This window comes from Heptranchias perlo, chromosome 20, assembly GCF_035084215.1.
Source record: "Heptranchias perlo isolate sHepPer1 chromosome 20, sHepPer1.hap1, whole genome shotgun sequence".
NCBI classification, from domain to species: domain Eukaryota; kingdom Metazoa; phylum Chordata; class Chondrichthyes; order Hexanchiformes; family Hexanchidae; genus Heptranchias; species Heptranchias perlo.
In genome coordinates this window covers 15,844,709-15,861,282 of record NC_090344.1, presented here as the reverse complement: position 1 = coordinate 15,861,282, position 16,574 = coordinate 15,844,709, and the positions used below count along the sequence as shown (strand labels likewise).

At 43.9% G+C, this 16,574-nt stretch overlaps 2 non-coding genes across 2 annotated transcripts; both read left to right on the top strand.

Moving 5' to 3' along the window:
• The first annotated feature begins 862 nt into the window (after positions 1–862).
• trnas-gcu (transfer RNA serine (anticodon GCU)) lies at positions 863–944 on the top strand. Its single transcript has one exon. It is a non-coding gene; the product is annotated as a tRNA-Ser (tRNA).
• Positions 945–15,849: 14,905 nt separating this feature from the next.
• Positions 15,850–15,920, top strand: trnag-gcc (transfer RNA glycine (anticodon GCC)). The gene has a single exon. It is a non-coding gene; the product is annotated as a tRNA-Gly (tRNA).
• Positions 15,921–16,574: the final 654 nt, after the last annotated feature.

The window sequence follows — 16,574 nt, the reverse complement described above, 5'->3', positions numbered from 1 at the left end:
ACAAATAGAATAGAATCATAGAAAGGTCACAGCACGAAAAGAGGCCATTCGGCACATCGAGTCCGTGCCGGCTCTCTGCAAGTGCAATCCAGACAGACCCACTCCCCCACCCTATCCCTGTAGCCCTGTATTTTCTTTCGTTTCAAATACTTATCCAGTTCCTTATTGAAGACCATGATTGAATCTGCCTCCACCACCCCCTCGGGCGGTGTATTCCAGATCCTAAACACTCGCTGTGTGGAACAGTTTTTCCTCATGTCACCTTTGGTTCTTTTGCCAAACACCTTAAATCTATGTTCTCTGGTCCTTGAACCTTCCGCCAATAGGAACAGTTTCTCTCTATCTACTCTGTCCAGATCCTTCATGATTTTGAATACCTCTTTCAAATCTCCTCGTAACCGTCTCTGTTCCAAGCAGAACAACCCCAGCTTCTCCAATCTATCCATGAAACTTATACCCCTCATCCCTGGAATCTTTACATTAAATCTCTTCTGTTGGGATTTGGTATTAACATCGCCGAACCCCCACCATCAACATACTAGTGGTTATCATTTACCAGAAACATAACTGGACCAGCCACATACATACTGTGGTTACAAAAGCAGGTCAGAGGCTGGATATTCTGAGCCAAGTCACTCACCTTCTAATTCCCTAAAGCCGTTCAACCATTTACAAGGCGCAAGTTGAGTGAGTTGGAATACTCATGTGATAGCCATCGACCTGAAACGTTAACTCTGTTTCTATGTCTAAAGATTCTGCCTGACCTGCTGAGGATAAACACATTTACAGTTTTCATTTCAGGTTGGCAACATAGCCAGAATTTTTATTTTGAATAAAGGAGCTTTCGGTTATTTCAGCATGCGACGAGGTGGCCGAGAGGTTATGGCGATGGACTGCTAATCCATTGTGCTTTGCACGCGTGGATTCGAATCCCATTTTCGTCGTTATTTTGTTTAAGTTTTGTTTCTCTCATTCAGTCCACCCAGATGATCTGGTCAAAGTCCCATCCTTCTCGAAACGGCAGACCGTGGGTATTTCATTGTTTGCTGAAATCAGCTACAGTTCCTTCCAGGAAGTTGTTGAGATTGTATGGTCGGAAGTATCAGATTGTACATTGGTGTCATTGTTAAAAGAGTAAATCTTATGGTCATCGTAAGAGAAACTTATGGACCATAATGAAGATTTATGACCGGATCATTCCGTGTTTGTTTCCGTTAAAAAGGGACGTACTGTTAGTCCCGGATTATTCCGTATCTGTGTCTGTTTAAAAGGGGTGTGCTCTCAGTCCCGGATCATTCTGCGAGCGTTTTACCCGATTTTCTTGATACCTTTTTCCTTCTGAACTGAAATGACGATCCTCTCTCGAGAATAAGGTTCACCGCCTGCTTCGGGCAACTGGTAGGAAAAATAACAAAAACTGATGAGACCAAGTTCATTCTGCTGGGCTTCCATTCCAATCTCCGCACTCTATCCCCCATTCAGTCCCACCCCCGCCTGGACATTATAATCTGCGGTATTCATAAGGGAATGGAGAAGCCGAATATCACGGTTATAATTTCCTTCGTTGCTCAACACTGAATAGCATCAATTGCAATGATTCAGAAGGTAATCATAGAATCATAGAATCTTACAGCACAGAAGGAGGCCATTCGGCCGTCGTGCCAGTGTCAGCTTTTTCGAAGATCTGTCCAAATTAGACCCACACCCCAGATTTTTCCCCAAAACACTGCAAATTAGTCTTCTTCAATTATGTCCAATTGCCTTTTAAATGATCGTATGGAATCTGCTTCCACCATCCTTTCAGGAAGTGCGTTCCTGATCTTAACAACCCTCTGTGTGAAAAAAAATCTTCTCAATTCCCCTCTAGTTCTTTTGCCAATGATTTTAAATCTGTGATCTCTGGTTACCGACCCACTTACCAGAGGAAACAGTTTCTCCCTACTTGCTCTTTCAAAACCCCTCATTATTTTGAATATCTCTATTAGGTCTCCCGTTAACCATCTCTGTTGTAAGGAGAACAATCCCAGCTTCTCCAATCTCTCCATATAACTGAAGTCCCTCATCACTGGTGTCATCCAGGTCAACCTGCTCTGAATCCTCTTCAATGCCTTTTCATCCTAAAGTGTGGTGCCCAGATCTGTTCAATATACTTCAGCTGAGGCCTAACCACTGATTTGTAAGGATTAGTATGATTTCCTTTTTTTTTGTATTCAATGCCCCTGTTTACAAAGCCAAGTATCCCATACGCTTGTTTTATGAATATGAACCCGCAGGCCCCTCTGCTCTTGGAACCCCCCATAAATTGTTCCATTGCGATTATACTACCTCTCCATGTTCTTCTTCCAAAAATGTATCACTTCACACTGATCGGCGTTAAATCTGTCACGTGACCGCCCATTTCACCAGTCTATCCATCTCATCCTGAATTCTGCTATTATCTTGCTCACGATTTACTACGTTGCCAAGTTTTGTATCATCCGGAAACTTCGAAATTGTACTCCCCTTTCCCACATACAAGTCATTTATATGTAACAAGAAAAGCAATAATCCTAATACCGACCCCTGGGGGATTCCACTGCATTTTTCTCCCCAGTCAGAAAAAAACATCCGTTCACCACTAATCTCTGCCTCCTATCCCTGAGCCAATTACTTGCCCACGTTAACACCGGCCCTTTAATCCCACGTGCTTCTAGTTTTCGAATAAGCCTGTTATGTGTTAATTTCTAAAATGTGTCCTGAAAATAACTGTAACCCCGTAATTTTATTGTTAAACAATGAGAATACAGATATGAAGACCGAACGATAGATCGGGTTCATTCCCATTACCCGAAGGTGTCGGGACCCGAGGAGGTGAAAACCCATCTGGGTTTATATTTCCCGAAAACGGAGACTGAAAATAGCAAAACTCATCCCATCGAAATCCAACAATTGGACGAAGAACCGACAGCCTTTTCCCATCCCGGGTTTCCAGACCTGGCCGTTGAAGGAAGCCTGATAAGTCCATTGGGGAGCAACACCGAAAGTGAAGAAACGCAGACAGAGATAGAGAGATACATGCAAAGAAAAATAGTCTAAATTTCCAATTCTGTGATTGAGCAGAATTTCAGCTGCAGCTTAAAGGAAATTCGTCTCATGTCGTGAGATGCACATAGGGCTGGATTATAACTTTATTTCTGAGAGAAGTAAACATTGCTTGGAAACTACAGCTGTTATTTATTTAACCATTTTACAGTGGCGGTGTGAAGTGATTTCGAATCTCAGTCAATTTCAAGACCATGCTTGACCCACTCGTTTGGTCACCCACAGGTCGCACGCGGCTGTAGAGCAGACTGCGCAGGCTCATCACAGGAACTCTACCAGACTGCATGTTCCAGACTTTTATCCAACGCTACACGTGCAAACTGCAGCCATGCGTGCATTGGTGGTTCAGTGTAGAACCCTCGCCTGCCGGTGGGAAACCAGGGGTTTGGTTGCAGTCCAATGCAGCTTCCTTTACCTTTTGTATCTGTACCCATGAAATCGCCTGAATTGGGATAAATTCATGTGCCGGCTTCAATCTGTACAACTTCTTGAAAGATTATCTTCATTTCATCCACGTGTCTTTCGTGGACAAACCCTTTGCATTCTGTCCTCTGGTGCTCAAACATACTCTGCTGGAGATAAGTCAAAACTGCCTTCTGCACCGCTGAAAGGAAATGAGAAGCCAATTGGTGATCTTTGACTAAAAATGGGGACACAACGGGGCTCATCCGGGATTTGAACCAGTGAAACTCCCTGACCGAGAATCAGACTCAAAGACCAACTGGCAACAGAGCCGTGCAGTCACTGCAAAATTTCGCTGCCACGCAGCCGATCCGCCATCCTTTCAGAACACCATGTCCATACAATTCCGCTTTCTTGTACGATATACGATGTGGAACAATGTCAAGTTCTGCACTAATTATATCATTTCAACAATATCAAATTTGTTCTGAATGTACGACTTGTGTTATCAAGTAACACTTTACAGAATGAATTACTCTGAAACGACATTGTCGTCTGTCTCGGCATCGTCATAGTTTACACTCCACCATAAGTACATTTTACTCAAATTGCTGCTTTCATTCACTATGAGAACGAAGATCCATGAATGTGGATACATTAGCTACGAATTTATCAGCTGGGTTGCACCTTTACTTTTCCTACTGTCTCAGTCTTTTTGTTCTTTCACATTCTCTGATATTATTGCCGGTGAGATCAGCTCTCGCCGTTCAACGAAGCCTGAGAAGTCCATCGGGGACAACACAGAGAGACAAAAGACAGAGACAGGGCGAGATGCAGGCAAAGAAAATGAAGAGTCGAAATGTCAGGTTTTGCAAACTAGCAGAATTCAAGTTCCTGATTGGGAGAGATTCCTTCTCGGGTCTTGAAATCTTGCAAGAGAAGATCTGACACTAATTAAAAGCACCGGCCACGCTGTCGAATCTCTCATTCTGGGAGAGAGATAAGTGCGGTCAATTAACTCCAATTAATCTATTTCAGCACTGAAGTGATCTTTAAACAGTAGCTCTGCGAGCAGAATTCAAACCTGCGCAGGAAAACCTCAATTGAATTTTGAGTCCAACGCTTTAAACACTCGGTCACCGCAGCTGTAAACGGCATGTTCGTTCAGATAGGATTCCAAATGGACACTTGCCGCCATTAAGAACGCGCGCATTGGTTGTGCAGGGGTCGAATTCTCAATTCTGATGCGGGAGACTTTGGTTCGATTTCCGGCCAATGCAGATTCATTCTCACCAATGAGGAGCTGAGGAATATAAGTATGCCATTTCGCCCCTCGAGCCTGTTCCGCAATTCAAACAGATCATTGCTGATATGTGACCGAACTCCAGTTAATTGCTTTAGCCCCGTATCGCTTAATAACTTCAGTTAACAAAAATCGATCAATCTCAGGTATAAAATTAACAATTCAGTTCGCATCAACTGCCGTTTGCGGAAGAGAGTTCCAAACTTCTCCCTCCCTTTGCTTGGAGAGGTGTTTCCCAACTTCACTCCTGAAAGTCCTGACCCTAATGTTTAGGCGATGTCCCCAAGTCCTAGACATCCCAACCGGCGGAAATAGTTTTTCTCTATCTACTCCATCAGTTCCCCTTAATATTTCGAAAAGTTCGATCAAATCAGCTCTTAATCTACTAAATTCGAGGTAAACCCGAGTTTATGTAATCTCTCCGCGTAATTTAACCCTTGGGGTTGAGGTAACATTCCAGTAAACCGAAGCTGCACTCGCTCCACAGCCAATATATCCTTCCTGAGGTGCGTTGCCCAGAACTGAATACAGTACTTCAGGTGTGGTCTCAGCAGGGCTTTGTTCAGCTGTATCATAATGCCTATCCCCTTGTATTCTCGTCCTCGAGATATAAAGACCAACATTCCATTAACATTTTTGATTATTTTTTGTACCTGTCAATGACATTTTAATAATGTATGTAGATGGACACATCAGTCTTTTTGGACCTTCAGTGTTTCGAGCTTTTCACCATTTACAAAGTATTCTGATCTGTCCTTTTTGATCCAAAGTGGATGACCTCACACTTGACTAAATTGATATCGATTTGCCACAATTTTTCCCATTCATTTATTGTATTAATGCCTCTCTGTAATTTTATGTTTCCATCTGCACTGCTGACAATGCTGCCCATCTTGGTGTCATCGGCAAACTTGGATATGTGGCTTTCTATCCCGTCATCTAATATCCGCCTGAATTGGAAAACAATCCAAATTCAGTTTCAAACTCCTCATCATCTTGAGACATTTTATTTCCTTCATGTGTGTTGCGCCGACGATACTCCGGCATTGAGTCCACTGGAGCTCAAACATCCTCTGGAAAAAATTCAGTTCCACCAACAGCAACACTGAAAACATGTCAGAAGCCAATTGTTGACTTTTCACTAAAAGGAGGGCTCGTCCGGGATTTGAACCCGAGACCTCTCGCATATCACTCAATGAAACGCCCTAAGCGAAAATCATACCCCTAGACCAAGGAGCCACTGTTACTTCAGCTTTGCAGCCAGTGTAAAAGTTCGTTGCCTCCCACAGCCGATCGGCCATCCTTTCAGACCAGGTCTGTGCATCCAATCTCGTTTTCTGCTCCGGTGTCCAGCAATATCAAGTTGCATACCAAATATTTCCAATCACCAATATTAGTCTCCCTTTACCAAATTGGTTTCGAGTGTACGACTTGAGTTGTCAAGTGAGACGTTTCAGAATTATTTGCTCTTAAACTACATTGCTTGGGAGGATACTAAGAGGTGTGTCGATTTGCGGCACGCTCTGTTCCCTTTGCATCGCCTCATACACATTGAGTTGTATCATAGAAAGGTTGCAGCACGGAAAGAGGCCATTCGGCCCATCGAGTCCGTGCTAGCGCTCTGCAAGAGCAATCCAGCTAGAAACACTCCCCCGCCTTTCCCCGAAGCCCTGCATTTTTTTTCCTTTCAAGTACTTATCCAGTTCCCCTTTGAAGGCCATGATTGAATCTGCCTCCATCACACCCTCGGGCAGTGCATTCCAGATCCGAACCTCTTGCTGTGTGAAAAAGTTTTTCCTCATGTCACCTTTGGTTATTTTGCCAATCACCTGAAACCGATGTCCTCTGGTTCTTGACCCTTCCGCCAATGGGAACAGTTTCTCTCCATCTTCTATGTCGAGATCCTTCATGATTTTGAATACCTCTATCAAATCGCTACAAAACCGTCTCTTTTCCGAGGAGAACAACCTCAGATTCTCCAGTCTATCCACGTAACTAAAGTCCCTCATCCCTGCAATTATGCTGGTAATTTTTTTCTGCTCCCCCTCCAAGGCCTTCACATCTTTCCTGAAGTGCGGTGTCCCGAACCGGACACAATACTTCAGTTGTGTTCGAACCAGTGTGTTATAATGTTTCATCCTGACTTCTATACTTTTGCACTCGAAACATCTATTTATAAAGCCCAGGACCCCGAATGCTTTTAACCGCTTTCTCAACCTGCCCTGCCACATTCAACTATTTGTACACATGAACCTCTCTTTGTTCCTGGATCGCTTTCACATTTGTGCCCTGGAGTTTATATTGCCTCTCCTCGTTCTTCCAACCGAAATGTATCACTTCGCATTTTTCAGCGTTAAATTTCATCTGCCACGTCTCCGCCCATGCCACCAGCCTGTCTATGTCATTTGAAGTCTATCACTGTCCTTAACACTGTTTACTACCCTTCCAAGGTTTGTTTCATCTGCAAATTTTGAAATTGTGCCCTGTGCACTAAAGTCCAAGTCATTGATATATATCAAGAAAAGCAGTGGTCCGAGCACTGATCCCTGGGGAACACCACTGTACAACTCTCTCCAGTTCGAAAAAGAACCGTTCCCCAGTAATCTCTGTTTCCTGTCCCTTTCTTGATGATAAGCCTACATGCGCCACTTTATCAAACACCTTTTGAAAGTCCATATACACCGCATCAACTGAATTGCCTTCATCTATCCTCTCTGTTACCTCATCAAAAACTCTTACAGGTTAGTTAAGCACGATTTGTATTTAACAAATCCGTGCTGGCTTTCCCTAATCAATTCACCCTCGACCAAGTGACTGTTAATTCTGTCCCGGATTATCGTTTCTAAAAGTTTCCCCACCACTGAGGTTAAACTGACTGGCCTATATTTGCTGGGTTTATCCGTGTACCCATTTCTGAACAAGGGTGCAACCTTTGCAATTCTCCAGTCCTCTGGCACCACCCACATATCTAAGGATGTTGATAGATTATGGCCAGTACCTCTGCAATTTCCACCCTTACTTCCCTCAGCAACCTCGCATGTATCCCATCCGGAACAGGTGATTTACCTACTTTAAGTACAGCCAACCGTTCAAGTGCCTCTTCTTTATCAATTTTTAGACCATCCAGGATCTCAACTATAAGTTCCTTTGCTGAGACTCTGGCAGCATCTTCTTCCTTGGTAAAGGCAGATGCAAAGTACTCATTTGGTACCTCTGCCTCCATGAGTAGATCTCCTTGATCGGGCCGAATCCGCCTCTCGCCTACGCTTACTACCCGTTTACTGTTTACATGCCTGCAGAAGACTTTTGGATTCCCTTTTATGTTGGCCGTCAGTCCATAGTCATATTTCTCTTTGCCTCTCATTTCCTTTTTCTCTTCCCCTCTGAACTCCCTAATTTCGGCCTGGTGAATGAGAGCATAAAAAAGTTAGCATTTCATTCAGCCGGAAACAGAAAGTTACTGGTTGATTAATGGCGATTTGAACAAGCATTCGTCTTTTTTACAGAGTTTAATGAGTGTTGCGAAATTAATATAGTGAACTAGAATTCCTGATGGGGAACCGCTTCAGACAACACATTACTGCCCACACTGGGAAAAAGGATACTTCCGAAACTTTGACAACACACAGCAGGTCCCGCTGCAAAGTGACAGCTTGCCAGCTCTTCCGAAATTTGGAGCCTGGACAGGGAGTTAAACGCTGGACCTTCAGCTCACTGCCCACTTTAAAAGTCTGATACTCTACCGACTGAGCTACCCAGGCTCGATACAACATAAGCTCCCATCGTGCATATTCATGGGAGGCCTCTGAATCATCCCTGCAGCCGGCGAGCAAGGGTGAGGTCCGTTTTATAAAATTCTCAGCAACGTGTTGAGGAGAATCGTTGTTCCTGTTGAACATGATGTAAGAAACATGGACAGTGAACTCGTGAGTTTACAATTCTTCTTGTTTGTGCCAAATGTCTTGTCATTCGTTAGCACCAATTAAAATAACACTTTACCCAGCGGCACAAAAGCTGAACTTGTCCCACACGGGAGCTGGAAAAGGCCTCTCGATCTTTCAGCGTATTAACATCTATAAGCTGAATAATTTCACCCGTTGCACAGTGACACCAGGCAGCTTATTTCCCTTCAAAATTTTGCCAACACGAAACTTCCAACCGATGAATATCGGCTTAACGAAAAGAAGAATTGTTTGTTTGGTTCTTTAGATTTAAAGATCTCGTACCGGCCCCTTTGCCATATGAGCTGCCGCTAAAAGCCCCCTCTCCCGCTATGAACAAGTAAACTGGCAGCTGCTATTGCAAGACGGCAGGCCGGAGGAACCCAAGAGCTCCCATGGGAACACTAAGAAGTAGACGCGTTATGGAACATACCAGTTGTACCTTGAACTCCAGTCAAAATGTTCGGAGTAAAAGGTTTGATTGTTTTAGAAGACGCTCGAACTCGCAACCTGGTCATTTCTGGAGCCCATACTGCTGTAAATAAGTAACGCACGCTCAATAATTGTGCAACACGAGAGCAGCGAACAACCGACAGCATCAGCGCTCCTGCCAAACAGCTTCATTTTCGGTCTCTCAATTATCACTTCGAGATCTTTCTCAAACAGAAGCCTCCAATCAAGATGCGCTTCGTTAAATAACAATTCTTAAATCAAGAGAGTTTTGATCGATCATGACTAAAGCATGTACAATTTCCTCACTTGCTCCTTTCAATCCCCTGGGATGGTAAACATCAGGTCGTTTAGGTGTTGCAGGATCGATCAGCCAACACCGTTCAAGGAAGCCTGAGAAGTCCATCAGGGAACAACACAAGAGACAGAGACAGGGAGAGATAGAGAAATACATGCAAAGAAAATAAGGATTATCAATAGAATCATACAATCATAAAATGGTTACAGCATAGGAGGCTATTCAGTCCATCGAGCCCGCGCTGGCTCATTGTAAGACCGATCCAGTTAGTCCCATTCCCCCGCCACTTCCCGGTAGCCCTGCATTTATTTCCCTTCAAGTATTTATCCAATTCCTTTTTGAAAGTCACGATTGAATCTGCTTCCACCAACCTTTCAGGCAGCGCATTCCAGATTATAAATACTCACTGGGTAAAAAAAGTGTTTCCTCATGTCGCCTTTGGTTCTTTTGCCAATCACCTTAAATCTGTGTCCTCTGGTTCTCGATCCTTCAGCCAATGGGAACAGTTTCTCTTTATTTACTTTATCTGAACCCTTCATGATTTTGAACACTTCTATCAAATCTCCTCTTAACCTTCTCTGCTCGAAGAAGAACAGCCCCAGCACGGGGTAAATGCGGTCAATTAGCTTCAATTCATATATTTGTGCATTAAACAGCTCTTTAAACATTACTGTGACATTATGGTAGCGCGGCCACGCGGTCTAATGTGTTACATTTAATTTCTATGGAGGCGTGGGTTTGAATCCCAATGCTCTGAGAATTTCTGCCAATGTTTATTTTGACCTGTTCACAGAAAACCCGAATTTAGTGCGATGGAGCAGAGGATGTGAAAGAAGCTGAAAGTGAAAGTGCAGATATTATTTTCATCACGGGGACAGGACACGTTCCCACAGGTGAGGGCCGCTCACCTTAATATTCCTTCCAGCAGAGTGGGACGGGTGATCAAAGTGACCGGGCTCTTGCGGCGCGATCAGTCAGTGGGCGGTCCTTATATGACAGTCCAGGGTCGGGAAATGGCGAGGTTGTTACTTGACTCTCATCTAGATCAACCAATCCTTTTCTTTGTGAACATTTCGAACGGAGTAGAATGTGCAATTGGTGTGTTACAAAATGCATCTAGTTATTTGTTCAGCCATGTGGTTCCTCCGGCCTACGCTGTTGTGAAAACAGATGAGATGTTTAGTTTTATTAGTTTACAGGAAGGAGGCTGCGGAATTGGAGCCACAAACCATGATTTTGATCCATCTACAAATTATGGGATTTAACTGGAGCTTTAAACCAGCGTGTTAGACCGCTCAGTCACGATACTTGAATTCTTGCGATTTTCAGGTTGTTTCCCTTCTTTGATGAACATTCGTGATCCTGTTGTGGTTTTGCTGCAAAGTTCTAATTCCCACCACCAAAATTGAGCCCTCAACTTCAACGGTAGTCAAATTGGAATCCACAACTTTGGAGCTGGTGATTTGAAGTCCAACGTGCTACCCATTGCGCCACAAATCGGCTGTCGATTATGTGATTTCACATTACCCATTTGCTGCTTATGACTTTTTGCTGCGGTGGAGCAAGTGGTTCGAAAGCTCAGTGGGGATTCACAGCAGCTCCTGAGAAATCTACACAGCGACGGTTTCTCCAATGCCTCGTGATCTGTCTGTCTGTCTGTCTCTCTCTATTCGTCTTGCTCTCTCTCGCTTTCATTCTTGAGCTCTTACTCTCCCCGTTTATTTCAAGAAGGCTGGAATACAAAGGGGTGGAAGCTATGTTACAGCTGCACAGAGCTCTGGTGAGACATCATCTGGAGGACATCATTCAGTTCTGGGCACTCCACCTCAGGAAGGATGTGTTAACCTGGAGGCTCGAGGGGCTGAATGGCCGATTCCTGTTCCTATGCTCCAATAAATGAAAACATAATTCAAGTATAGAGACCCTAATGTATAAGGGTATCCGTTCACCACGACTCTCTGCCTCCCATTCCTGAGCCAATTAGGTGCCCACGTTACCACAGGTCCTTTAATTCCACGTGCTTCTAGTTTTCGCATAAGTCTGTTACGTGTTAATTTCTAAAATGCTCCTGAATATAGCTGTAACCCCGTAATTTTATACTTAAGCAATAAGAATACGGATGTTCCGACCGAGCGATAGATTGGGTTCATTCCCATTACCCGGAGGTGACGGGACTGAGGAGGTGAAATCCCATCTGGGTTTATATTTTCCGAAAACGGAGACGGAAAATAGCAAAGCTCATCCCGTCGAAATCCAACAATTGGACTGAAGATCCGACAGTCTTTTCCATCCCCGGTTTCCAGACCTGGCCGTTCAAGGAAGCCTGATAAGAGAGAGAAGAAACGTAGACAGCGATAGAGAGATGCATGCAAAGAAATAAAATAGTATAAATCTCTAAATTCTGTGATTGAGCAGAATTTAAGGTACAGTTTTTTTGAAATTCTGTCTCAAGTCGTGAAATCTTAAAGGTGAACATTGGGCTGGATTATCCCTTAACCTCTGAGAGAAGTAAACACTGCCTGGTAATTACAGCTCTTATTTATTTGACTGTTTCACAATCGTCGTGTAAGCTGGTTTCGAACCCCCAGTGAATTTCACGACCATGCTTAATCTATAAGTTAACACAAAGGCATCGCGCGGCTGTGGAGTCGATTGCGCAGGGTAATCACAGGAACTCTGCCAGAGTGCATGTTCCAGACATGTATCCAAAGCTACACGTGCTGCCTGCAGCCGTGTGTCCATTGGTGGTTCAGTGGTGGAACCCTCGCCTGCTGGTGGGAAACCAGAGGTTTGGTTCCAGGCCAATGCAGCATCCTTTACCTTTTTTGTTCTGTACCCATGAGATTGTCTGAATTGGGATAAATTCATGTGCCGGCTTCAATCTACAACTTCTTGAAAGATGATCTTCATTTCGTCTACTTGTGTTGCATGGACAAACCCTTTGCTTTCTTTCCTCTGGTGCTCAAACATGCTCTGCTGGAGATAAGTCAAAACTGCCTTCCACACCGCTGAAAAGATGTAAGAAGCCAATTGGTGATTTTTGACTAAAAATGGGGACATAACAGGGCCCATTCGGAATTTTGAACGATTCGAACTTCCTGAGCGACATTCAGACCCAAAGACCAACAAGCAACAGAGCCGTGCAGCCGCTGTAAAATTTCGCTGCCATGCAGCCGTTCCGCCATCCTTTCAGAAGGCTCTGTCCATACAATCCCGCTTTCTTCTACGATGCACGATGTAGAGCAATATCAGGTTCCACACTGATCATTTCATATCAACAATATTTCTCGCTCATTATCAAATTTGCTTTGAATGTAAGACTTGCATTATCAAGTAACACTATGCAAAATGAATTGCTCTGAAACAACATAATCGTCTGTCTCGACATCGTCATAGTTTACATTCTACCATAAGTATAGTTTACTCAAATTGCTGCTTTCAATCACTATGAGAGTAACATAAATGGACATATGCAGTGCGTGTACGTTCGAGTATTGGTGGCTCTGGGATAGAATTCTAGCCTCTGACACGGATTCGATTCGCGGACAATGCATGAACGTTTCATGTTTTGCACCAATTAGGAAGATGAGTTTAGCCACTCGAGCCGGTTCCGCAAATCTATCAGTCTCAGGTTTAAAATCAACAATTAAGCTGACACTGTCGCTTGCAGAAGTGAGATCCAAACTTCTACCCCCCTTTGCTTGTCGAAGTGTTAACTAATTTCACTCCTGAAATTCCTGACTCCAATTTTTAGGCCAGGTTCCCGAGTCCTTGACATCCGAACGAGCGGGAAGAGTTTCTCTCCATCAACACCAACAGTTCCCCGTAATATCTTGAAAACTTCAATCAAATCAGCCCTTATTCTACTAAATTCCAGGGAATACAACCCTAGTTTGTGTAATCTCCCCTCGTAATTTAACCCTTGGATTCCAGGTATCAATCTAGAAAAATTACACTGCACTACCTCCACGGCCAAAATATCCTTCCTAAGGTGCGGTGCCCAGAATTGAACACAGTACTCCAGGTGTGGTCTAACCAGAGCTTTGTATAGCTGTAGCATAATGTCTATCACCTTGTATTCTGGTCCTTTAGATATAAAAGCTAGTTTTCCATTAGCCTTTTTGATTATTTTCTGTACCTGTCCATGACATTTTAATGATCTATGTATATGGACCGCTAAGTCCCTTTGGAACTCCACGGTTTCGAGCATTTCACCAGTTAGAACGTATTCTGATCAATGCTCTATAGGTCCAAGTTGGATGACCTCACACTTACCTAAATTGAAATCCATTTGCCACAGTTTTGCCCATTCATTTATTATATTAAATACTCTCTGTAATGTTCTGCTTCCATCTACTTTGCTTACAGTGCTGCCCATCTTGGCGTCATCTGCACATGTCGCTCTCTATCCCGTCATCTTATATCAATGAGACCGACTGCACTGAATTCACATTCAGCTTCAATCTCCTCATCATATTGAGACATTTTTTTTTCCACCTGTGTTGTGCCTTGGAAATTTCCGCACTCTGTCCTCTGGAGCTCAAACATTCTCTGGATATAATTCAATTCTACCAACAGCAAAACTGAAAAGATATCGGAAGCGAATTGATGACTTTTCACTTAGAGCACAGAAACAGGAGGGGTCATGCGGGATTTGAAGCTGAGATCGCGCGCATATCACATAACACAACCCTCTAAGCGAAAATCATACCCCTAGACCAACATACCACTGATGCTGATGTCGTGGAGTCAGTTGAAAGGTGCGCTGCCTCCCACAGCCGATCGGCCATCCTTTCAGACCTCTTCTGTCCATCCAATCTCGTTTTCTGTTCCGGTGCACAGCAATATCAAGTTGTACATTAACTACTTCCAGTCACCAATATTAGTCTCCCTTTAACAAATTGGTTTCGACTGTCCGACTTGAATTATGAAGTAAGACGTTTCAGAATTAGTTGCTCTGAAACTGCATTGCTTGGGAGGAGACTGAGAGGTGCAGATAAACAGCAAAACCTTGGAGTGCATGTCCACAGATCCCAGAAGGCAGCAGAACAGCTAGATAAGGTGGTTAAGAAGCCATAAAGAATATTCTCCTTTATTAGCCGAGGCATAGAATATAAGAGCAGGGAGGTTCTGGTAGAAATTTATAAAACAATAGTTAGGCCACAGCAAGAATACTGCATACAGTTGTGGTCACCACATTACAGGAAAGATGTGGTTGCCCGAGAGATGGTACAGAGGAGATTTACGACAATGTTGCCAGAACTGGAGAATTTTAGCTATGAGATTAGATTGGATAAGCTGGGGTTGTTTGCTTTGGAACTGAGGAGCCTGTTGGGAGATTTAATTGAGGTGCATAACATTATGACGGGCCTCGATCGAGTGTATATTAAGGACCTATTTCCCTTCGTAGGGAGGTCAATAATCAGGATACATCAATCTTAGGTAATCGGTAGAATGATTAGAGGGGAGTGATTTTTTTTTTCCATCCAGAGGGTGGTGGGTGTGGGGGTCGGAAAATCATTGCCAGAAAGGGTGGGAGAGGCGGAAACCCTCATCGCATTGAAAAATAAAAACTTCAATATGCACGTGAAGATCCGTAACCGACAAGATTAGGGACTAAACGCTGGAAAGTGAGATGAGGCTCGGTACCGATTTTTCGGCCGGCACAGGCACGATGTGCAGAATGGCTTCCTTCTTTGGCATAACTTTCTCGGATTCTATGATTTCATTGCCGTCTGTCTCGGCATCGCGATAATATACACTCGACCAGAAGTATACTTTAATCAAATTGATGCTTTGTTTCACTGTGAGAGCGAAGAGACATAAGTGTGCAGACATTAGCTGCAGCAGCTCGGTTGCACCTTTACTTTTCCAACCGTCTCAGTGCCTTTTTTTTTACCTTTCTCTGCTGGTGTTGCAGGTGAGATCAGCCTTCGCCGTTCAAGGAAGCCTGAGAAGCCCGTCGGGCACAACAGAGAGAGAAGAGACAGAGACAGGGAAAGATAGAGAGATGCATGCAAAGAAAATAAAGAGTATAAATGTCAGGTTTTGCAAACGACCAGAATTTAAGTTACAGATTGGGAGAGATTCCTTCTCGGGTCTTGAAATCTTGCAAGAGAAGATTGGACGCTCAATTAAAAGCACCGGCCACGTTGAAGTATCTCTGATGCTGGGAGAGAGGTAAATGCGGTCAATTAACTCCAATTAATCTATTTGAGCATTGAAGAGATCTTTAAACAGTTGGGGGTTGCGAGCAGAATTCAAAGCTCGGCAGGAAAACCCTAATGGGGTTTTGAGACCAACGCTTGAACCACTCGGCCATCGCAGCTGCAAACGGCATGTTAGTTTAGACAGCATGTAACTTCTACAACCCAGCATTGGTGGTTCAGGGGTAGAATTCTCGCCTGCCACGCGGGAGACCCGGGTTCGATTCCCGGCCAATGCAAGATCGTTTTGCATTCTGCACCAATGAGGAACTTCGGAACAGGATTGTGGTGTTTGGTCCGTCGAGCCTGTTCCGCAACTCAATCCGATCATGACTGAGTTGTGACCGAAATCCCTGTATCCGCCTTAGTCCCATATCTCGAAATACCTTTGGTTAACAAAAATCGATAAATCACGGGTTTGAAATTAACAATTGAGTTCGCATCAACTGCTGTTTGTGGAAGAGAGTTCCAAACTTCTCCCTCCCTTTGCTTGTCGAAGTGTTTCCTAACTTCACTCCTGAAAGTCCTGACTCGAATGTTTCGCCGATGTCCCCAAGTCCGAGACACCCCAACGAGCGGAAATAGTTTCTATCCATCTACCACATCAGTTCCTCTTAATATCTTGAACATTTCGATCACATCAACCCTTAATCTACTAAATTGAAGGGAATACAACTATAGTTTGTGCAATCTCTCCTCATAATTTATTGCCCAGAGTCCAGTTATCTTTCTCGTAAATCACACTGCACTCCCTCCAAGGCCAATGTATCCTTCCTAAGGTGCGGTGCCCAAAACTGAACACAGTACTCCAGGTGTGGTCCAACCAGAGCTTTGTGTAGCTGTAGCATAACGTCTATTCTCATCCTCTAAACATATAGGCCACCATTCCATTA